General features: G+C 43.6%; 1 protein-coding gene across 4 annotated transcripts in view; it reads left to right on the top strand.

Moving 5' to 3' along the window:
• Palld (palladin, cytoskeletal associated protein) overlaps positions 1-24,837 on the top strand; it is a 393,294-nt gene that overhangs the window by 133,368 nt on the left and 235,089 nt on the right. Inside the window, exon 1 of one of the 4 annotated variants that reach the window (XM_039094917.2) lies at positions 8,464-8,751. The exons of the other annotated variants lie outside the window; for them this stretch is intronic. The gene's annotated coding sequence lies outside the window, so the exon portion shown is untranslated. Of the gene's footprint in view, positions 1-8,463; positions 8,752-24,837 lie in introns of those variants that run through there. 4 annotated transcript variants of the gene reach the window in all.

Here is a 24,837-nt window from a genome sequence, read left to right on the forward strand (position 1 = left end):
ATCTCTAGCTGAGAGCAACTACCTCACCCAAACAGGTGAGAAAAGAGGATGCTAAGCTCCCATTCTCAGCTGCTTCCTCCTTCTACCCCGAGTTCAGCCCAGCCTTGATAGTTGGTATTGAAAACTTGTGTTGTGTTTACTTACTTTATGCTATGCTGTTTATGGAAACGTGCCTTTCTATCTGGAATTTGGGCCCAACTTTAGCAATTATGCAAAGACCACATTTCCATATTTCCTTGTTTTGATGTGTAAATCCCTGTCCCAAATGCTTAAGAATCCCGTGACAAGCGGTGAAAGGAATTTTAACTACATGGCTCCGTTGCCATTTACCAACCTCTCTCTTGGCAAGTGTGACCCCCAGGGTTCCATCACTCCATTAGGTGGCAGATGAACTGCTCAGGCTGTGAAGTCCAGTGACCTGTGACCCGCCCTTGCTTCCCAGAAGCTCCCTCCTAGATTTATGGAGGATGAGATGCTATGTAAATCTATCATGAACGTCCTGGGCCTCCAGAAAAGGGTGATACTTAAGGTCTGGGAACACATGCTTCATCTGTTTGACTTATATGGGCACCCTAGGGTTTTTATTTGTGCCAAAAAGTGGAAGCCAAGCTTTCATTGTAAACAGATGGAGCTGCTAGCAAGGGAAGCAGAAAGTCCTTGCAGCTACGCTATAGCACTGGAGACCCAAAGGAGATCCTGCTTCAAAAGCAGATGAAGAAAACAAATAGCGATAATGGTTATGATGACCATGATAGCAGCAACTCTCCGTCTCTCACCTCCACAGGGTCTAGGTTTACATGCACACACACACACACACACACACACACACACACTGCTCTCCTTTCTTTCCTATCCTCTTCTGCATGCCAAATTCTACATTCCTTAAGTGACGAAACTATAAATAAAAATGAACAAACTCAATCTCAAATCACAAGGGGGGCTTCTCTTTCCATGACCACAACATAGGCATTTGTCCATCATTCGGGGATTTTTATGAATCCTTGAAGAATGTTCAGAATTCCAGCCTTTCTCAGACCCACTACCCAGCATGATTCAGATGTTGAGTTTCAAGACAACCTGAGAATTTCAATGTAGAAGAAAATGTGGCCAGAAAGAAGCATCTCCGTGTGAAAGATTTCCATGTATTTTCCTGTTGTTTTTTTTCTACTTTCAGCCCAGCAAAAAAAAAAGACATATGGGGACTCCTCTTATGTTTCTTTTAACTAGAAGCAACAGGAAATTGATTATGATCTTCTAGTCTCAATGCCACAAAGAGAGCTAGCGTTATTAGCTGTAATTTGGTCTATGCTTAAGTTTCTCCATCAAATAGCATCCTGTTACATAACCACTCTATGCTTCTGAATCTCAAAGCCATTGATACCAATCTCTTAACAGATCATACTTTGGTGCCTAAGAATGAAAATGAGTCACTCTGATGCCCTGACATGTTCTTTGTGCATAGTTGGAGGAAGGGGACACCAGAGGTTATGTAGACATCCCTGCCATGGGGCAGGACCACACTCAGGCTGTCCAAAGAGGTCTCTTTATTTTTGAAGTTTCTACAGAGAAGGGATTCTGTGACCTCCTTAGGTCAAGCATCCAGTGTTTCAGCGATGCTAGCATTTTCTGAGGAAAGTTGAGCTCCCTGTGTGTTTGCTCACTTATTTGATACACTGTCCTTTGAGCCTTAGCAAACATTTCTCTTCATGTGAAGGCTTCTTTGTAGTATAACGAAAGCTAAGTTGCCTGTCTATTCACATACACATAATATGGAAACACATATTTTCAAGTTTCCCTCAGTCTGTCCAGCTGTCCAATGGGAACAGCTGTCCCCCAGACCAGCAGGATCAGAATTCTAGAAGGATCAGAGAGTTCAAATTAAATGTATCCTCACTAAAATGAGCATTCCAAAGTTACATGTTGTTATTGTGCTCTGTGTATGTGTGTGTGTGTGTGTGTGTGTGTGTGTGTGTGTGTGTGTGTGTGTGTTATACATGCTTAGGGCATTCATCTGTATATGTATGTGGGCACATGTGTACACATAAGTGCACATGTACATGTGTGTGCATGAATGGAAGTTAATATTGAACATCTTCCTCAATTGTTTGCCAGTCAAGTGTCTCTAAATTTACCCAGAGCGTACAAGCTAGCCTTAATAGTCAGCTTGTTCTGGGGATTACAGGTAGGCCTCCATACATGCCCAAAATTTACTTGGGTGCTAGGGATTCAAATTCTTCACCTGGTGTGGCAAGCAATTTGTCACCTGCCCCTGAAAATAGCTTTTAAACTTCTAAATTATAGAAGTAATTGGAAATCCTGAATAGCATAAATACATCAACCTTTGCTCATGAGAGAATATTTTAGAATTTGTGTAAGCAAGCTGTATGCTAGGGGCTCAGAATGTACCCGTAAAATTTCCTCTCCATAAAACTGCAGCTCTTACTTTGAAAAGCCATAGAAGAAAGCTGTGTCTACTTGTTCAATAGTGGGTGTGGGTACTGGCTGAGCAAGGACTGCTTCTCAGTTTACTAGAAGGGTTTCATCTGAGAAGAGAATGCTGGGAGTCCTGGGCTAGCAACCACAGACCCTAGGGTCAGTATCCAAGGGGAAGATGGGAGGGAGGAGAGGAGAGCCATGGAGGGGAGAGGGAGAGAATTCTAGAGCAAAACAATGCACAACACATCAGTGTGGAGGAGAGAAAGATGTACTGGACAAAGACACTGAAATAGAATAAAGTTATGACTCTACCATCAAAAGAGCTAGAATGTAGGTCAGCAGAGAAATAGGTCAAGAAGGAGTGCCAAGTATTGCTGAACGGAAAAACTCGGAATGATGAGAAACAATTGTGAATACACTTTCATTAAATAGCACAGCAACCACCTTGCAAAACCAAATTTACAGAAGAGATGAGAGAACACCTTCAGTTCATGATAAATAACCAAATTTCCAAGATGTATGTGACATAATAGGACACTTATTATTCAGTTTATTCCACACAGCACTAGTTTTTAACTGACTAGGAAACATGCACAGAGTTGGCCATACCTTTAGTCCACAAAAGGAAGGGATGGCAAAGCCTAAAGGATACACACATTATTTCTTTTCTCTTTCTGTCCTTATTTGATTTCTTTCTTTGTGGCTTTGGAATGTAAACTCAGGGGCTCTCCCATGGTAAGATGTGGATCCTCTCCCATGCTCAACAAGCATTACACTTCTGAGCTCTAGTTTGGGTGAAACTTTGTTCTTTGATCACAATGCAGTAAAATAAAGTGATCAAATTTTTAATTGTGGACAGTTGAAATGGTTAAGCAGTTAAAAGCCACAAGACCTGATGACCCAAGTTCAACACCCAGAACCCACATGGTGGAAAGGGAGTTCTGACTCCCCACAATTGTTCTATGTGTGAACCATGGCACATACACACACAATAAATAAGTAAATGAATTTATAAACTAAGCAAAGATGACATATACATAGCTTTAGTCAGTATTCTACTGCTGTGAAGAGACACCATGACCACAGCAACTCAAATAAAAGAAAACCATTGTCAGCATGTTGGGAAGCGTGGTTGCATGCAGGCAGACATGGTGCTGGAGACAGAGCTAAGAGTTCTATATCCACATTGGCAGGCAGTAGGAAGAGAGACTGAGACCAGGCCTGGCTTGAGCATCTGAACCTCAAAGCCTACTTCTGGTGACACACCTACTCCAGCAAAAACTACCTAATAGTGCCACTTCCTATGAGTCTACGGGGCCATTTTCATTTAAACCACCACATATACTAAAATATTTCAATGTTAAAGACAAAAACATGAGTACTGGAGAGGTAGCTTGGAATGTAAGGATCTTCGCCCCCATAATCTGATGGCCTGAGGACCCAAGTTCTATTCCTGAAACCTACATAGTAGAAGTTCTCCTTCACCTCCATACTAGAGCCACACATGTATGGAATTATAGAATTAATTAACTAACATGCACAAGAATATAGACTAAGAAGGATCTTCCTAGGGTTTTTTTTAATGGATAAATTTAACTGTAGATGGATTCAAACTTAGAGCTGTCACAGGATAGTGTCTGCCAAGTCCAAAGACAACAGGAAAATGAACCTTGTAAACAGAGTACTGATCTCCTCAATGATATGTAGTTTTTTTTTTTTTTTAAAGAGTTTCTGCGCCCTCGCAGAGAACTTTTTTTTTTTTTTCTTTTTTTTTTTTTTTTTTTTTTTCGGAGCTGGGGACCGAACCCAGAGCCTTGCGCTTCCTAGGCAAGCGCTCTACCACTGAGCTAAATCCCCAACCCCCATGATATGTAGTTTTAAGAGATTGTAAAAGGAAAGGTCAAAGATTCCAGCAGCATATAGAAAGGACACATCACTAGGCCATTGCCAAGGAAGCCAAGTGGACACTAGGCGTGTGAAAAGTTGCTCAGAGTCACTCAAAATCAGAAGTGCAAATCAGAACCATCCTGAGACATCACTTTTCACCTATCAGATTGGCCAGAGCCCAGAAGTTTAATCGCTTACTCTGTTGGGAAGGCTAAATGCTCTTGAACATGGCTAGAATATTGCTAGTGGGAGTGTAAATTGGTTCCACCCTCTGAAGGGCAATTTGGCTGCGTCTATCAAAATCCGAAATGGAAAATGTAGTAATCCCACTTGTGGGAAACAGTACCGCCAATCTATTTGCACAAGTGTAAATACCATTTGTGGGTGTCTAAAACATTGTCTAATGTTTGGAAACAACTCAGATGTCTATCACTGGGATCTTTATTAAATACATTGTACTGCATTTATACAAGTGAATATGCAACATTAAACATAAGCATGTTCTCTAGGCACTGTACATGTGCACGCACACGCACACACATGCATGCACATGTGTGATGCCTTACTTCCTTAAGACTCTCCAATGACTACCTAATGCTTTAAGAATAAAAGCCAAAGGGCTTCAGAGATAGCCTATTAGGTAAAGTGCTTACCACTCCACCGTGAGGTCCAGAATTCAGACCCCAGCCTGCATGAATGTCAGGCAGGAGGAAATGACAACCAACCTGTAATCAAACTGCTCTGGAGTTAGACACTGAAAGCCCAATACAAGTGGCTGGCCAGACTAGCTAGCTGATCCCTGAGCTCTGAGTTCCAATGAGAGACTCAGCTCCAATATATAAAGTAAAGAACAATTGAGAGAGACTGAAGATACCAACCTCTGAACATACACATACATGCTGGCATACTACATACACATACACAGGCCAAAAACCAAAAGAAGAAAAGTCAAATTTTCTTACACAGTTCCTATGCAATCCGGATTGCCCACTGCCTGTCCTACTTCTGGTGACATTCTGCCTCAAGTCCCATGTTCCACCACACTGGCCACTCTGCCATTCTCTACATGCATTCCACACGCCACCACTCAGGCCTCTGCGCTAACTGGCTACTTTTCACCAATTAATCCCAAAGCTCACCTTCGTCAAGTCTTTGTTCAAATGTCACTTTCTCCGTCAAAAGACCCTAACCATGTCAGTGTAAATCCCCCCCCCCCATATCTCTAGTCCTCCTCGAGATCTTGTTATATCCCTCTCAGCTGTTCCTATCATGATTCAATATAACATATCATTTCCTTACATATGTTTGTGCTGGCTACTTTAGTGCCAACTCGACACAGGTTAGAGTCATTGGAGAGATGGGAACCTCAGTTGAAAAATGCCACCATAAGATCTGACTATAGGCAAACCTATAGGGCATTTTCTTAATTAGTGCCTAAGAGGGGAGGGTTCAGACCATTGTGGGTGATGCCAGCCCTGAGCCTGTGGGCCTGGGTTCTACAAGAAATCAGGCTGAGAAAGAAAGCCATGAGAACTAACTAGTAAGCATTACCCCTCCACGGCTTCTGCATTCAGCTCTTGCCTTCGGGTTCCTGCTGTGTTTGAGTTCCTGCCTGACTCCTTTGATGATGAACGGTGATATGGAAGTGTAAGCTGAAGGAGCCCTTTCCTCAGCAAGTTGCCTTGGTCATGGCAGTTCATCACAGCAATGTAAACCTAAGACTGCTTTATGCCTTTCCTCCCAGATACAGATTTCAACCCAAAGGAAAGAGTAGCTATAGTACTGCATATTTTATTTTAGAGAGAGAGAGAGAGAGAGAGAGAGAGAGAGAGAGAGAGAGAGAGCAGGAAGTGGGAATGTGTTTCTGGTATCCATGTACTTAAAGAAATCTGGAAACCTGCAGGAGAAATTAATACCACCATTACTCTGTGGAATAATGGAGGCAAGATTGCAGCGCATTTGTGATCATTTAACGCATGTGAATTGTTGGCTCTTCCAATCTTAATGCTTTCAGTCTTTTGAGACAGGGTCTCTATGTAGTCCTGGCAGTCCTAGAACTCACTCTGTTGAACAGGCTTCCTTGAACTCACAGAGATGTTCCTGTCTTTGCCTCCTGAGCACTGGGATTAACAGTGTGCTCCACCATACCCTGCTATCCTGCTATTCATTTTCTTCTTTATTTCTTCCTTCCTTTCTTTTTCTTTCTTTCTTTCTTTTGTTTTGTTTTTGGCAGGGGGAGGGAGGGGTGAGGATAAGAAAAATCTGATATCATGATTCCCAGATAAAAATTTTAACAGTAGTTGTGAGGAGAGCTCGAGAATTTGCATTTTCAACAAGCTCGCCACCCTTCTGGCTAATCCTGGGTGCGCCATGGGCCACACACTGAGAAATCGTCACACTCCCTCTCCTGATGTAGGAAATTACAGAATGTGTAGCAGTGGCAACGTTCCCATTTGGAGCTTAACCAGATGGCTGATTACAGAGATAAAGACAGAGCTTCCATGAAAGTCGGGCACCTAGGCTCAGAAAATGGGGAACAACAGATTCCACCCAATCTTCTTACCCATCCACACTCCCACAAAGGGGCCTAGAAAGGTCCCCATCTTTGACTGGGACTGCATTTCTGTAGTCGAAAATGTTAACCTTTTTAGCAAGCGTGGACTCCTGGGCTGCAGGAGTTTCTCTGCTTAGGGTGACCACTTGCCAAGCAAGACCCTTTTGTGTTAGCCTGTGCCTTTAATCAACAAGATGCCTTTCTGATTAGCAGAAGAAAGGGGCTTCTAACCACCCCTCTGGAGAAGAAGAAGAAATCAGTGAGACTCCAGAGCTCCCTGATTCCCTTGCTACCTTTTAGAGGCGCGACATTTGTCTGTTACTCAGTAAGCCCAGGAAAACTCTGCAGCTGAAGTACAGAGACATACACAAGAAGGGACTGAACTTGCCAAACCCAGAATGTCTTCCCATTGAAAAGCAACCTCGACCTTATTAGCTTGACAATGATTCCCAAAGGAAAGGGAGATTTTAATAAGGAAGGGGGAAAATCCAATATTTCACGAGCCATCACTTCCTTAGGATAATAAATGTGGACTGGAGATGAACCATGGTCTTTCCACGTGTTTGCTTCCAAACACGTCTCTTTCCACCTCTGGTTGGACCTCTCAGGATGACTTTATTTTTGGAGCACGTGTCCTGATAAGTCTTCTAATTGACTTCAAGAATCTGTCATGCCTTTGACATTTTATGGACTCTACTTGGATTAATAGCTTTATTGGTCCCCCATGAGTTTCTTCTTCACATTTCTAAATCCAATCCTGGATGTCTGTGTCTCTGGGCAGGCTAATTCTGGAATGGGAAGATTCGAAACACTATGTGGTGAGGTCAGCTCCTCCAGTGTGTTAAGTCCAGTCTGCCAGATAGCTGGCAAGTAGGAGGGTTTCTTAAGTGGTTGGTGTGGGTTTTCCTATTGTGTCTCAGTCATTACCATCCTCGTAGTGACGGAGTCACCGTGGCATGATGCAGCAGGGAAGGACTGCAGAAGCCAGCCAGGCAACATGCACACTCCCAGTGATCGCAGCTTGGAGGCTGAGGGAAAGTCTTGATTAATGGCAGACTTGTTCAACATCAAAAAATAGAACAAAGACCAGATTTATTCTCGGCATTCCCTTTCCTAAGGGTTCCGCGTGTGACGTGGGGATTAATGTATAGACTTGCAAGAGAGATTTCATTTAGATGGAGAGACACACACGGGATCGTAGGTAGACACCCTCTATGGAGTGGATATAAAGGAGGTGAAGATAGGAGTCCATGTCACCTAGTTACCAAGGCCTCAGGTGTGCAGCGCGACCCTGTCTTTGTGAAATGAGTAGAGGTGTCTAGGACAGGCTTCCAGCTGAAGCTGACCTGGCAGGTTGCTTTGGAACTGGCTTGTGGCTGGGACTCCTTGTCACTTCAGTGGTGCATGATTGTGATTCGCCCACCCCGAGCCAAACAAAAGCCTTTGGATGTGTAAGCAGGGCAGGAGAGAGGGGCGTTATTTCTGGACATTAGCAACATTCCTGCCCAGGACACACCCTCGCCCTCTCCCCCTCCCCAGCAGTCCCAGATCCTTTTCTACCTCTCTCCCTCTCTCTCTTCCTCTCGCTCACTCGCGCACACCCGGCGCACACGCGCCCCTCTGCAGACGCTGTGCACTCGCGCGCGCGGCTGCAGTCCAGCTGCCTGGCTCGGGTGGCGGGACCGGGACCCACGTCCTCTGTGTCTCTACCGCAGTCTGCCTGGAGCCCAGCACCAGGCGACCCGGCTGCCTGCGCATTATCTCGCACCCGCGATCTCAAGCCCTCAAGTTGCGTTCGGACAACAGGCGGGATCCCAAAGAGCCCAGAAGAGCTTCTTCAGCGGGGTGTGCAGAGCGTGTTTGGTGTCCAGCTGGTAAGTGGCCGTGTTCTATGGATGCAGAGCCCGCGGTGCTGTGCACGGCCCTCCGGATTCCCCCAAACCCCTTAAGGGGTGCGAGCTGAGGGTCCTATTCCGCCAGACTTCGTTGTTCGGGCTGGGTGGGGGAGGGGAGAAGGGCGTGAGGTTACATCTCTGCCCTCTTTGTCCATCCCCATTTTTTAAAATGCTACTTTCTTCCTCTGCACACCCCTGGAGCACTCTGGGCTGGATTTTCGTCTAATTTATCATCCGCTCCATCCCTGGCTGAACTAGAAGGAAACTTTGACAACGCAAGACCCTTCTGACAGCCTGAGCTACTCAACGAGCTGAATGAGTTCTAGCTGGAAACACTTTATCTCAGGGAAAGTTTGAGGTTGCTTTTTTTCCCCCCTCTTGAAAAATCTGGGCGGTTTTTAAACACCCCTCACCCCCTCCCGCCCTGCTGTCCTTCAGTCTCCTGAAAGTTGTTTGTTTTCTTGGGTCTCACTCGATTGCAGTCCTTTGTCTAGCAAAATCTAAAGCTACTTTCTCTGCTCCCCTTTTCTCTTGGAAGCCCTTTGGACTCAATCCCTCTCTCATTAGTTAGCATGCAGTTGGCTGTGGTTCTAGGGAACAAGTGGCCGGCAGAATACAATGGGGAAGAATACATTCCTGATGACTCCTCTACCATGGAAAGACTGAGAACAGAAAAGCTGGCCTCCCCCCATTCCCATTACTCGTTATGTTTTACAAGGATTCGATTGGGGGGTGGGGGTGGGGGGGGGTTCTGGAAAAGATCGCTTCCAGAAGCAACAACCAGCATTTCTTTTAGGGAAATGCAGATTCCCTCAATCTACTCTCATCAAAAGCCCAGATACAGAGCCTGACACCTGACAAGCCAGATGGGGTTCTGAAGTCACCTTGGCCAGTGGCAGGCTATTGATGAAAGGCAAGAATGGAGTATGGTGCCAAAGGCCTGACAGAGGACCACCTGAGGAAGGGACTGTTCTCCAAAGATAGCTTCTTTCTTTCTTTTATCTTTTTTTCTTTTTAATATTCTGATGATTGACAGAATCATCGGGATACTGGAATGTAGCTTACCATCCTAGCAAGGCGCACCGAATTCCTAACCACAGGATGAAAACAGACTTACAGTAACCCTTCTTAACACTTCCAAACAGAGCTCAGAAAAAAAAAAAAACATGCTTATTTCTGTGGCTGATAAATCCATGGGAAATCTCTGCTGAACCCAGCAAATTAAATAAATAAATTTACAAAGTCCTAATTTATAACTACCCAAGTAATGGCTAACGGATTATTTTCACTAACCCGGAATCTTGCCTTTCTCCCTGCCATTGTTCTAGCGTTTACAGGAAGATATGACCAGCATGCATTTGGGCTGCTGCTCCCACCACCCCCAACCCCCGGCCGAAATGAGCAGTTATCCCTAGGGGACCTGATGAAAAGATTGTTGCCACACACACCACCAGAATGCAAAATAATATGTCTCAGAAAAGATTATAGCTAGTAGGCATACAGGTCTATAGTTACTGTACTTCTTTGTCTTGGTCCCTTAAGGAACAAGACCTACTTTGAACATTGCCATGTTTACATTTGCAGCTTGTTTGTTTGTTTCATGGTTTCTCTAGGTCCTCTGCCCCTTGCACTACAAATCTCCCCTGACTAGAGTAAGCAGTGATGATTCTATAGGGCTAAAATTAGAAAGTTCTTGGGCCATTTCGGCATATCCTTTTTGTCTCCTACAAGTTCTGCAGAGCCTCCTTTAAAACGCTCACTTTAGCAATTGCTGTAAAATGATAGCTAGGTACACTAGAATAGCACTTTTATTTGGAACATGTTTTCCCCTTAAGCCTTAATCATCCTTTGCCAATGTATGTTAAACTTTGCTTCCCAGAGGTGCCTACAGGCACAGTCATGCTTTTACCATCCCTTCAAAGACTGTGTTCTTAACTCTTTGAAGAGCTCCTTAAAATAAATAAACAAACAAATAAAAATAAACAAACAAAAGATCTAGTTGCACTTGCAAAACACAAGGCTGGCTCCTCTGATGTGACAGCAGATGGCAGTTGCAAGAGTTTTGTTTGTGCCTGGCACAGCTTAGCTAGGTGTCTCGTAAATTAATCATGAATTGAATAATTAATTTCTCACACCTTGGGCTGCTCTTCGCTCCTCGGTTATACATTTACTGCAAAGGTCTGGGTCCCTTAGATTCCTGCTAAGGGTTAGCGAGCATTTTTACATTTGGGTCCAGTCTACTTCTCACATGTTCTGTGAAACACCTGGACATAGACCTTCAGGCTCTCCTGGCTGTCCCATTTCCAGGGCAGCCTCAGTGGGTGACCTCCCCATTCGTTGGTCAGCTCTGAAGCTGGCGGGACTGATGGATACAATGAGTTTCTGTAAATGTAATTAAACCTGCCTCTGCCAGTCTGCCTGTGGTATTCTTGAATGTTTTCATAAGGAAAACTGTTCTTAGGCTCCATCTGCCCTCTGTGGTTTGTGTCATATTGCGTTCCTTTTCTGCAACCCTTGCAGTTCTCTCTCTCTCTCTCTCTCTCTCTCTCTCTCTCTCTCTCTCTCTCTCTCTCTGTGTGTGTGTGTGTGTGTGTGTGTGTGTGTGTGTGTGTGTGTGTGTGTTTCGGGAATGATTGAGCTATGATGTCATGTGCTACCTCAGTGTGGAACTTTCAAGTCTCTTGCTGGGGTCCTTGGGCCTGGGGGGGGGGGGTTGGAAGCTCCCTCAGAGCGCACTTGGTAGCTATTCCCCGACTCCCCGTCTGCTCCAACACATTCCATTGCCTGGAGACCAAAGCCACCAAATGATTTGCGGTCAGAGTGATTTGAGGCTGGTTAGAGATGATTTAAAAGGAAGGTTATGGGCACATGAAGTGTAGGGTAAGAAAATATATTTTACTACTTTGGAGACCACATGGCTCCAACTTCAACTTCTCTTTAACATGGAAATTGTTGACTGAACTGGCTCACAGCAGCCCCTCCCCCACCCCTGATTTTTTTTTCTTTTTTTATGGCTTACGGCAAGAGGCAATACTCCCTATTTATTGTAAGCTTGACCTTCCCCATATTTCTGGAAACCGTAAAATCTTTTCATGCTCAAGAAAACATGGGAATATGGATCTAATGGCTGCACTCATTGGCTCATTGTTAAAGAAGAGGTCCCGCTCTTCCCAACAAATAGAAAAAGGATCTCCAATAGTAAGCCTGGAAGAAAATCAATTACACAAAAGGCAAAAGCCAGGTTGGACACAAGGTCACAGGATGTCTTTGTGTAGGTCCATGTTACTTGATAAGTGGAAGAAATGATTTGGCTCAACCTCCTGAAGATTCGGTATACCCTGTGATTAATAATGGAGCCAAGCGAAACGTATAATCTTTCCTAATTCACAAATAATGGTGAATGAGCTCAGAGACCAGTGACCTCTTCTCATTAGTGGTCTTTGGAAGCACATAACCCTTGGGCCCATGTTTCATTTGGGAGATCAATCTACCACCCCCTTCTAAGCAGATGACCATAGATTGTTACAGTCAACCAGCTATTACCACCCAACAAGTTCCCAAATCTCTGCCCAGCATGAACGTCTGTTATTACGTCATTCTGCGGCTTACATACATCCTATTTTAATCCAAAGTATGTGCTATAACCTGGCGGTCCACTAAAAGCTAATCAAAAGGCATCTCTCACCTTCTAGCTTGGTTGAAGAAGCCTTAGCTACATGGAAAGTTCACGTGTGAACACGGCTGCTGGCAGCCATCAGCTTGGCATCTGAGAGCCATCACTATAATGTAATACAAGGCTGCTTGAGATGTCTCTAACAAGTCATCAGAGACCCTGCTCTACAGTCCATCTAAGCCAATCTGGAGTCCCCCAATCTGGAGCCCATGTGCATCAAGAGAGTTTAACAGAAAGCATGTGAAGATCAGATTAACGTGGTGGCTAATGGGAAAATCTTTTAAAATTTATTTTTCTGTCATGTACATTGATGTTTTATCTCCATGTGTCGGGTCCCCTGGAATAGGAGTTACACACAGTTGTAAGCTGCTACATGGGTGCTGGGAATTGAACTTGGGTCCTCTTGAAGAGCAGCCAGTGCTCTTAAACACTGAGCCATCTCTTCACCACCATCACCCACCTCCCGCCCCCGGAAACTCTTAAAACCACAGAATTGGGAAGAAAAGAGTTGAGGAGACATACTGGATGATGAAAATCAAATGACACTGGAATTGAAGATTCTGGTTTTGTTTGCCACCAAGAAACCTTGGATGAATTACATTAAAAATTTTAACATACAGGGGTAGGCTTGAACTATGTTTTATCCTTTTCTTCTTAGATGTAATGTCCTTAGGTTGACACTAGACAGCCAACAGAGAAGGTGATGTTATCTCCATTGTATAACTGTGGAAACTGGGATTACAGAGGTTGGTTATTGAGGTTTTGAAGGTCACACAGCAAGTCAGTGTTGGTATTTGGTCTCAAACTCAGGCCTTTGTAAATGTCAAATCCCATAGTCTCTCCACTGTAGCAGGCAGCCCTTACAACTCTTAACCTCTCTAGACCTCACTTTCCTCATTTGCAAAAATGAGACATTTGGCTCAGAATACCAGTAGACCATTCCAAGTTAAAATTCTGTGTCTGATGAATCACTGGCTGGGAAGGACTTTAAGAAACCACTTAGTCATATTCCTCACTTCCAGCAGGATTCTGTCGACTATTTTAAAAGGAAAATAAAGCCCTTTCTCTTACAATCAAGTGCAGAAAGAAGCCTGGCCCGGGAGAGTGTCTGAACACAGAGTACAGTGAGGAATGAGAAGTGGTATGTCAGTGCTCAGTGGGAACTCTGGGCTCTCAGGGAACTCTAAACTCTCTGAAGTCTGGATCTTGCCTTAATAGAAGTGAACATTGGGGGCTGAAGGGTGTAACTCAGTTAGTATAAAAGTTAGGTGGTTCTTCTTCCCAGCCCCAGGCTCCCAGAAATAAAACTCAGAATTAAAATATATTTGTAAATATCGTGGCCATGTAACAAGGCTCTTCTCTCACTAGGTCATGATTTAAAATAACACATTTATTCTAATCTACATTCTGCCACATGGCTGGCTACCTGTGCTCACATGCCATGTGTCTGAGCTCTGTCACATCTTCCCGGGTGAATCTGCCGAACCTGGCACTATTCCAGAATCCTTTCTGCCTCCCAGATGGTCCACTTCCTGTTTTCTGCCTAAGCCTTAGGCCATCAGCTTTATTATTGACAGGTGCCACATCCATACAGACGTAAGATATTCTCTCTACAAGTTGGTAGAGTGCTTCTCTAACGTGCTCAGTGCCCTGGATACTATAGCTGGCACTGGCATGGTGTGTATACCTATAATCTTAGCACTTAGGAAGGAGAGGAAAAAAGAGAGAAGATTCAAGGGCATCCTTGACTATATAGAGAATTCAAGGCAAGTCTTGGTTATACAAGACCATATCTTTTTAAAATAAAAAATAATAATAACTAACACTATGTCAAGATCTAAAGCAAAAGAATCACTAACAAATCTTTCTGGGTAGGAAGGAATTGCAAGGCAGGAAGAGTTAGGAACCTTAGAATTATTAAAGTATCCTGGGGGATGTGATGACTGAAAAAGCAATAGGAACATTTCTGCTTAAAGAGACAGAGCCCCCTTTACCTGGTGGAAGGGGCAAGCAGTACACTATGCCCCCCTTGTTCGTGGTTGGTTTGTACTGATGGAGGTGGCACAGAAAGAATGAGAAGGACTTCACTTAATACACTGCCTCTGAGCACAGGAGCTGAGGACCTTAAAATGTCTTCCTGGTCTCCCAGCACTGTTCTCAGTAGCCAGGACCACCAGTTAGAGTCCACGCATCATGTTACAAAATGACCAGCAACCAGACTTAATCTTATCTTGCTCATCTATCTGAGCTATAACCTTCAAAGCATTGACCATTTGTCCATGTCTTTCCTGTTTCATTTCCAAGAAATTGATGTTATATGCAGGACATTGACTTTGGGGACCGATGTAACTATTACATCTCTCTGACTTTCTTTAGGTAAGCATTACGTATGCTAAGCCTCAACTGTTCACCTGTGAAATGGACTAACTTTGCCTACATTAATGTTTGATAATCCTTAGAAATTAGCTCTAGAATAATGGTCAATGGACTACATAAAAACTAGTTTGCATCATTAGGAACAGTCCAGGTTCAAACCCTTTCTTTTAAGCTATAAAATCACTGATAAGCTCTTCCTGTTTTGTCTCAATTCCGTTCCCCACCCAAGACTCATTTTCTTCATGCTTACTCTAGGCCAAGCACATGAGTTGTTTTAATCTTCAAAAAAAAGAAAAAGAAAAGAAAAGAAAAAGAAAGAAACGTTATGCAGCAGATACCCCATTTTAGTATCGTGAGACTGTACTAGTGAAGATTGCCAACTTTCGTAAGATCATCAGGCCAATAGAAGAGGCAAAATGGAAAACAACTGTCTAGCTTCAAAGCTCTGTGCTTTCAGACTTTTAGGACTATTAAGTATAATACCTTTCCCTACATGAACAGTACCCCTGACACTCTTGGTTACTGATGACTGTCCCTGGAGTGATCTCATCTATTTTGAGTCTGGACTATATCCTAGGGGCTGCTTAGTCCTTTACCTAAGATCTGCTTTAGTTAACATCTGCTCAGTTCTTTTTTTTTTTAAATTAACTTATTTTATTTATGTACAATTACACTGTAGCTGTTTTCAGACACACCAGAAGAGGGCATCGGATCCCATTACAGATGGTTGTGAGCCACCATGTGGTTGCTGGGAATTGAACTCAGGACCTCTGGAAGAGCCGTCAGTGCTCCTAACCGCTGAGCCACCTCTCCAGCCCATCTGCTCAGTTCTTTAACTAAGGCTTTGTCTCAGTCAGTCTTAGTCTGGTTAGGTTGCATAACAAAATGTCCCAAGCTGGATGGCAACAGAAATGTATCATTCACAGCTGAGGATGGGAATGCCATGACAGAGATTCAGGAAGACCTGATGTTGAGTGAGAACCTGTTCTCCTGCTCATAAGTTGGTGTATCTCCTTATATTCATGCAAAGAGGAAGGCCTTCTTTCATTAGGGAGCGAATCTGAAAGGCTCCTTCTTCCTAGTAATCATCTTGGAGGTAAGACTTTCAACACATGAGTTCTGCATCCACACCTACATTCACACCAAACAATCAGTGTATCCTGGAACACCTCCACAGTCTATCTTCTCCCTGCCCTCATTGCTAAGTGGCTTCCTGGTATCCCTCAGGCTCCATTTCTGCTTCCCATATCCCATCTCTGCAATAGTCTGCATTCTCTCTTTCACCCTTCTCTCAAGGACAGATACTTCTCCCTTAGACCTTGTAGCTCTCTCCAGTTTGGCCTTCTCATGACATCAGCCCCACAAACAGGTGACATATCATGGCACATAAGAATAAATGCCCTAATCTCCCAGCACATTTCTTATTTGCAGTGGCCAGAGCACTTTAGCATGTTAACCTACAACTACTGTGCTGTTCTCCCATATCACAGATTATGAATCTACATAATCATGAAAGACCATTTGGTTGATTATATTTATTTCACACATGAGAGAACAAAAAAGCTGATTCCCTAGCCCTAAACTACAACTCTGCCCCACCTATGGGGCAGCTTCCAAATTCACCTACTACTGCTTTTCTTGATCTTTATATTCTAGTTTGATGTTGATCCTATTAGAGTTTGCATCTAGAATGTCCATTACAGATTGAATTTTGAGGGCTTGGGACCCAGCATGTGGTACTATTTTGAAGACTCTAAGAACCTGTAAGATGTGAAGCCTACCTAGCAGAACTAGGTTCCTAGAAGTGTTCTTTTGAAGGCTTTACCTACTCCTGGTCACAGCCCCACACCCTTTACTTCCTGGTCCACCATCTTACGAGCAGCCAACTATGTTCCTATTGACATATAAGGAGTTAAGCTGTTCTGCTCCACCCTCCCCACTGTGATGAACTGAAACTATAGATTAAAAGAAACCTTTCCTCTTATTAGTTGTTTTTATCCAGTATTTTGCTTGCAACCATGCAAAAATAATGAATGCGCTCTCTCTCTCTCTCTCTCTCTCTCTCTCTCTCTCTCTCTCTCTCTCTCTCTCTCTCTCTCTCTCTCTCTCCCCACATGAGAAAATTCAGAGGACAATTTTTATAAGAAAGACTTTGCTTTGCCTCACGTTTGCCCTTCTGCTGGACTTACGCATCTTTTTTCCTCAAGAACATCTGGCGATTGTCAGCTTTAGCTCTTAGAGTGGAAGAGGCGAGGCCCCACAGCTTTCCTCTCTTTAGATTAAATAGCCCCAGCTCCTTTCGCTCTCCCAGAGTGGTTCTTCTCCAAGGATGTTCGTCATCTTTATTTCTATCTGTTGAACTAAGTCCAAGGACTCTATGCTTCTCAGACTGTGAAGTCCAGCACTGGACAAAGAAGGCCGTAAAGGTTTGCTAAAGTGAAAAGGGCCTCACGGTTCCTTCACACTGTGCTTCAGTCAGTGTAGCCAACACTCACAGCCATATTTGAAGTGCTGGCTGGCCCTCGCGGGCTCGTTTTCAGCTTATTATCCTCACTTGGAGAGATGTTGCCTATGTATTTGTGATAATGATCGTTTCCTCCAAGATCATCCAGGACTTTTCCTACTGAGCTGTTTTTTCCTTTGTCTCTCGCTCTTCTCCAATTCAACTCATTGGGGACTCTAATCACAGTTCTTTTATTTCTTAATTCTTAACACCAGCTACTGTCCCACACTGTATATCCATTTACCCTCAGTGAAAGGAGACCCCAAAGACTTCCAGCCCCTCATAATTCTTCTCCCTAATGGATCCAGAACTTGAAAAGCAAGCTGGTCCATCTCCCACCACTTGGTACGCCAGTTAACTATCAAATGAGGTTGGAAATTCTGAATGGAATAATAGACCACCAGAAAGCTAAGTAGGAAATTCATAGTTAGAGGCTGTAACAGAGTTTAAAATCATGAACTGTCTGTCTTGGGTCTGTCTTGGCAGTTTACAAGACTTCACTTTGTCCCGCAAAGACATGATCATTACAAACATTTGGATCTTATAAATGGTATTTACCCTCATGATCTTCAACGATTCTTACTGAGAAATTCACTGACCCTGGGTTTGAGGTGAAGAATTCAAGGCTCAATGAAATAAAACGATTCACAAGACTACACAGGGACAATACTCAAGGGTGCTGTCACAGTGCTTCACAGTGTACTACATGACAGTTGTTTAAAGTCTTAGAACTTTAAGAAACAAACAATCTCCCCCTCCCAAATCCTAGATTCTAGGACCACGGCTTCAGAACACTGATTTACTGAGTAAAATTTTGAAATATACGATTTATTTTATTCTATTTTTACTTTTGCAAAAGTAGTGAATAAAGGTTCATTAACCAGCATTTGGAAAGGTGTCTTTTCTCTCTTCATTTGCGCCCAGGTTGGCATCAAGGTTTCTATGTAGTAAAGAGTGACCTCCACCTGCCTCCATTCCAGAGTAATAGGTACGTTATAGGAATGTACTACCATGATGGGATTATGTAGTATTGGGGACCAAACCCAATGTTTCATACATTCTAGGCAAGCACTGTTCCAAGTAAGCTTATTTAGCCTGGAGCAGTATCTCAGCCTGGATTGACATTTTATCAAGCTACGTAGAAGGTCTAGAAGAAGAGCCAATAGACATACTTGAGAACCCCCTTTCCAGACCAGACCCATTAAATACAACAGATTTGATTTTGTATATGACAATCAGGCAGAAAAAAGTCCCATAGTCCAGACAGTTTGGATGGCTTCCCCAGCTCCCCTGGATCCACAGGGGTGGCTCTCAGAGACAGTCACCTCTCCTCTTCTGAGTCAAGTATGCCTTTTGGCCCCTTTTGATTGGTCTTTTCCTACTTGCGTGTGTGGTAGTGTGTGGTGCATGCATTCATGTATGCATGTTTTCAGGCACAGGTGTACTAAGAGAGAGAGAGAGATTGTGTGTTTGCGTGTGTGTGTGTGTGTGTGTGTGTGTGTGTGTGTGTGTGTAGAAACTACAGGTGTGCATTAGAATCATTTTCAATGTTCTTCTACCTTATTCCTTGAGTTAGTTTCCCTCAGTCAAACCTGAAGCTCACCGATATGCTAGTCTTGCTAGCCAGCTTGCTTTAGGTATCCCATCTCTACCTTCTCATCTTGAAATTCCAAGTGGTCAGCATTTATGTAGATTCTGGAGATCTGGACCTGGTCACCAGGCTTGCTTGGCAAGTGTTTAAAGTACTTGGCAGCCCTAGCCCTTGAGTTTTACCAACATGTTTGACATCTCTCTTTTTCAGTTTTCTGCCTCAGCTTCCCATTTTGGTTGTAGATAAATGACTCCTGATTCTGTCCTTTTCTCCAGCTCCAGATCAGGAAACATTTTCAACAATGCCTTAGAGAAGACCTGATCCTGAAAGCTGAGGCAATCTGATGGCTTTCAGAAATCTTGCATGGGTGCCCCTTTAATTGTACACATGCTGTCTCCTACTCAAGCTTCCATTGCTGTGATTAAATGCTGTCCTAGTAGGGTTAATATTGCTGGGAAGAACTCAGGATTGCTATTGCCATAAGGAAACACCATGGCCATAGCAAGTTACAGAGGAAAGGGTTTATTTTCCTCACACTTCCACAACACTATTCATCACCAAAGGAAGCTGACTGCAGGAACTAATGCAGAGGCTATGGAGGGATGCTGCTTACTGGCTTGCTCCTCACTGCTTGCTCAGCCTGCTTTCTTATTAGAACTCAGGACTGCCAGTCCAGGGATGGTCTCTAAATGGGCTGGGCCCTCCTCTGTCAATCACTAATTAAGAAGATGTCCTACAGGCTTTCACACAGCCCAATCATATGGAGGCATTTTCTCAATTGAGGCTCCTTACTCTCAGATGAGTCTAGCCTGTATCACCTCGACATAAAACTAGCCAGCACACCAACCTTAGCATCACTTACAAAGTGTGCAGAAGAAAACTTGATAACCAATTCCCTCAAAGGTGAAGTCTTACCCCTTAGCTAAGATGAAAACCCATTGTTCTTTACAATCCAGATGTTTTCATAAACTAAAAGAAGGTTGGGGTACCAGACACTTTGCTGACTCCTTTCGATGACTGTGCCTTGTCATCTCCTTACTGGTACAGTACATATTTAAGGTGGTTTTCTGTGATGCTCTTAAGGCACCTAGAAAAGAGTGCTCCATGAATTATAAATACTGACAGAAACCCACTATCTACTACAGAAAGTTGTGTCTTCCAGGTACAATGAGCAAGATGTGGTAGGCCAGATTCATTTTGGAGGATAAGTCTGGAAGAAAAGAAATTATCTGAGCTCAAAGCAGGCTAACCGTGTGGTTGAAAATTTATGTGGAAGCACATTTGAACTCGCAGTTTGTGTTGACAGGCTCCATGACTGCTCCTTTTTGCATTCCTTTTCCAAGTGTGGGGCGTCTTTTTACAGCATACTTGACGCTTCCTGTTCTTCATCAGAAACATCCAGATTGTGGTAATTGGACAGGAAACAAAAATAAACTTAGACGGCAAATAGCACTGTCAAGTGTTACCCTCTCACCTTGGTCTCTGCTATCTCGTGATACCCGGAAAAGACATTTCCAAGTGTAAGTGTCCTGAGAGGCTGTCAGATGTGTGGCTCCTTGTCCCTTTAGCAGATGTGAGAGCTTTGGGAGAATAAAACAAAGTGCTTGAGACCGGAGACCTCCACGCAGATTAGCCCCAGAAGCCTTAGAATACTGTCAATTTACAAAACTTTAAGGGGTGTGTGCGTGTGTGCGCTTTTGTTTTGTCTTTTTGTTGTTATTGTGTTTAAAGAAACTGTTAGCGTTGTGCTGTAACTTGAAAGGCTATAGAACAATACTAATGTTAAATGAGTTACTAGAAGATCTCAGGGAATGAAGGGGAAATTCTACACCTTACCCAGAATTACATCAAGTTCCACTAAAAGAAACAAAGAGACTGCTTTGCTAACCACAGTAGAAGAATTGCATTCGGCTGAAATTCTTATCCAGATTGCATTGTCTGACTTGACGATAATATGCAGGAAGTAATATGGGAGTTTTTCTTCCTTTTGGTTTTGTTATTAAGCTACAGAGAATTTGCCATCCCGTAACTGGTTTAACAGGGTTAACAGTTAAGTAGCCTGCTCATTGAAATGACCTGCTGTAAGGTGACGAGCCTTGTTACTACCACCACACATAGGCACCAAGTTATGCATCAAGATACCCAATGTGTCCTGACAATGCACTCTGAAATGTTACCCACTAGAAGAGCCAAAGTCCCCTGTGCCAGTGAACAGGCCCCATAGAGCTACCTGAGGCATCAGAGTGCTCCTACCATTGAGTTCCCATGAGCAGTTCCCGGGGGAGGGGGAGAGGGGTCCAGCAAAACCTTGGAAATAGAAGCACAGATTTCCAGTTTGGTTTCTCATGATGACTTTCCCTCCTCTGGTGTTGGTTAACCTCTAGACAAGTGCCATGACGGGGAGCTTCTTCTCACTTAATTCCTTCTTTGTTTAATAAGCCTACCACAGAAGTAGTTATCATCCCCATTAAGGAACTGAAGCTAAGGGAGGCAGAGCATCTAACTTTCCCAAGCTCACATAGGATGAAATGACAGAAGCAGGGTCTCAACCTAGGTGTGCTGATGCCAGAGCCTGTGCCTCCTGGTGTCATTCTTTCACCATTTGGTGTCTCCAGAGAGGGGAGTAGTGCTCAACAGTCCCATAGGCCTCAAATGTCAGGCCCTTGCTCTTTAGATACTAGTGTCTGTGACGTATTTGTGACATACTTGTAGAGCATTGACTTTGTCCCAAGGGTTTACATGGCTTATAAACTTGAATCCTGCAGTAAATAAGTTGAATACAGCTTCCCTGATTTACTGGCAACCTAGTGCCCTTACCAATATTTCAGCATTGCCCCCATGGCCCAAAGGTCTTACTTGGTTTCTATCTGTCTATAGTAAGTGAACAGGGCCAAAAAGCCATGTGGCCGCTGTAAGAGAAAAGGTCTCAGTAATGGAAACCCCAGATGTGTGGACTCCATTGTTCTTGATGACCCAGCTTTTTGCTTTTGCTTCTGGACTTGTTTCTTTCACTTTGTTTTTTAATCCACATCGCTCCTTTCAATAAAGTGGAGTATCACCTGGTTTGCATGTGCATGGGAAGTAGATTCCCTTTCTACTTTTCAATGTCAATACTACAGACCCTCAACATCCCAATCTGGAAAATGAGGCACTAGTCTACCTCCAAGTGTTATCACAAAGATTAGTAGGCCAGCACCTACTATCCTATAGTGTACACTATGGTGTATAACATAGCACTTAGCCTGAATTACAAGCTTCACCCGTCAAATGGTAGTTGTGTTTCTCTCAACTTACCTCACTCGGCCATTTGCTCATAAGTCACAGGTACGATGACGGATCTGTGAACCAGGTCATGCCGCCCCAATTTTCACCTATAGGGGAACACTGTTGCCTTATGGGCAAGAATTCAGTCTCTGAGTTTACTGATAGAGTGGCTCATTCTGTTCCACCATTCCCTGTGTGACTTCCAGTTATTACTGAATTTCCCTACCACTCTTTTCTTTAAAATGGGTATAAGGTATCCATCTTTCCTAGATTTGGGAGAGGGTTGGCTTCACTCATGTCTGATTAGCATGTTGAAAATGTGTGCCGCAGAGTAAGCCCTCGGTAAACATTAGATGCTGTTGTTAGCATTGCTATTATTGTGGTGGTATTGTCTGTGATCTCAGTGGCTTCTTGCAGGCTCCCTAAAATAATTGGATATGGTTAGCTGTGCAGACAGCACGCTTGTGGAAAGCTGAGTGCTGACCCCATTAGCACCATTCTCTAACTAGCCCAGGCAAGGGGCGGTAATGAGGATTATTGAAGTAACATATGGAAAATGCTTTTAGTTATTAGCTCCTGGGAGAGGGGAACAGCAATAAATAAATACAAGGAATTATTAAAAGCTAGGGGACGACCTCACAGGGATGCTGAGCCCTGTGTGTTATTTGCTGTTTTAAGAATGGGCAGGAAGCCAACTTTATCCCCAGGTGACAAAGTGGTCTACTGGCTGCTGTTCAAGACACGGCAACGCGTTGCCTCACCTCACCAGATGTAGGCCCTCCAGTCTCCACTTACGGGCAGGTCAGCTCAAGACTGCCCAGAGAGAAGGGCCCATGTCTCCCGTTAGTTGCTGTCTCTGATCCCCACCCCACCCTCTTTCATTGGAACCCCAAGATTCTCCTTTGAATAGCACCCTCAGAGGCAGGGTTAAACATTCTAAGTCAGAACCCACCGGATAGAATATTGGCAGTGAACCCCCTTGGGTGCCAGTGTATATGACCTAGAAGCCATGGGCAATCACGGCAGGATTCTAGTGTTAGACTGGGACAAGCCCCAGGCTTCATTGCCAAGCCTTGACAAGCATGTGGAGTGTGCTGAGCTCTGTAATTTTGGAGCTAACAGTCCCTATTTACAAGTTTACCATCCACCCCTGAAGCATTCCTCTCTCCAAAGAAACGAATCTACACACTACAATGAAATGTACTTAAGTAGTCTCCAGGTATCACTGGTGAAGTGGTGGGCAGGACACCTCCAGGAATGAACGCCGATGGGGCACACTGCCAGCACATGCTTGTGGCCTCCGGCTTCCCGCTCGATATCAGTGGCATCGAGTTACATTGCATGGCTCCCCGTGACAATTATAGGAACAGCCTTTTTCTCCCAGCCTTGAAATAAATAGCACCTTAGCCCAGAAGTCCTGTGGTGTGAAGTGTTAGGAGACAAGCGATAGCTCTCTAAGTCTTATCATCAAGAATTAGCACTTCATGACGCAGAACCTGTTTCTCTGGTGAGAACACAGGTTTTAAAATACTGACTGCTTCTCCAAATCCTGATTCCAGCCCTCAAAACTACCAAAAAGTTTAAGGCAGGGATTTTAGTAGTATCTAAAACCAGCGCTTATGCGTAGGCATCATGAAACCATAGACAAGCTTAGTTCTTCAACAAACTTAACCAAAACAGTTTGGAAAGGAAAAAAAAATCAAAATTGAAAAGTCCACGAATCCAAAAATAGTATAATCTCTCCTCCTTATTCTAACAGTCTCAAAGGTACTGTATTAATTATTAAAGATGTATAAATACTAGAATTAAAATATTTTCTCTTAACATTTATAAGGATCAAGCTAGTTTAAGTCATTAAAATATCCATCTGATTGTATTTAATCAAAATACAAAATGTATAGGAAAGGGTGACTCATTTTTCATAGTCCAATGTATTTTTTTTTTGCTCATATAGCTTTTGTCAAAGAGATCAGGATTAATTATTTAAAAAAATTTTTTTTACAGAAAATGGTGTGTCTGAGGCTGGTGGAAATCAATCTGCACGTAATATAACCTCTTAGTCCAGAGGATGACAGGCACCATAACCTCAGAAGTATGACTGTCCTAGATAGGTTTTTATTTAGGTCCTTCCTTGTTAACCATTTGATTACAGTGCGTGCCTCAAGCGAGAAAAGTCTTGGAGAGGTCACACAATTCAGTTGATAGAGCCCTGGCCCAGCATACACAAAGCCTCAAACCTGGAGGCCGTGGTGCCTGCCTGTAATCTACTCAGGAAGTAGAGAAGAAGGATCAGAGAGCCTTTAACTATATAGTGAATTCGAGACCATCCTGGGCTACATGACACCCTGTCGAGGGGTGAGGGGATGGAGGGAGGAAGAAAGGATAGAAAAGAAAATAAGAACATGAACGCATTGCATTTTAAAACTGATAGCCTTTCCCTATCTATTGATATTATTCTATTAATCTGTGCTGTAGAACTAGGCCACATCACCGTCTGCCTTCCTCAGTCATCCCTGCTCACTAGACCTCCCTAGGTTGTTCACACAGAGGAGAAGGCCGAGCAGTCCCCAGTAGCTGCTACAGAGCAGTTTCTCAGCATACACAGTTTCTCAGCAGAACACAGCAAGTTCAGCATCTAATTTTCCCTGTACTCGTTAG

Source organism: Rattus norvegicus, chromosome 16 (assembly GCF_036323735.1).
Source record: "Rattus norvegicus strain BN/NHsdMcwi chromosome 16, GRCr8, whole genome shotgun sequence".
NCBI lineage: Eukaryota > Metazoa > Chordata > Mammalia > Rodentia > Muridae > Rattus > Rattus norvegicus.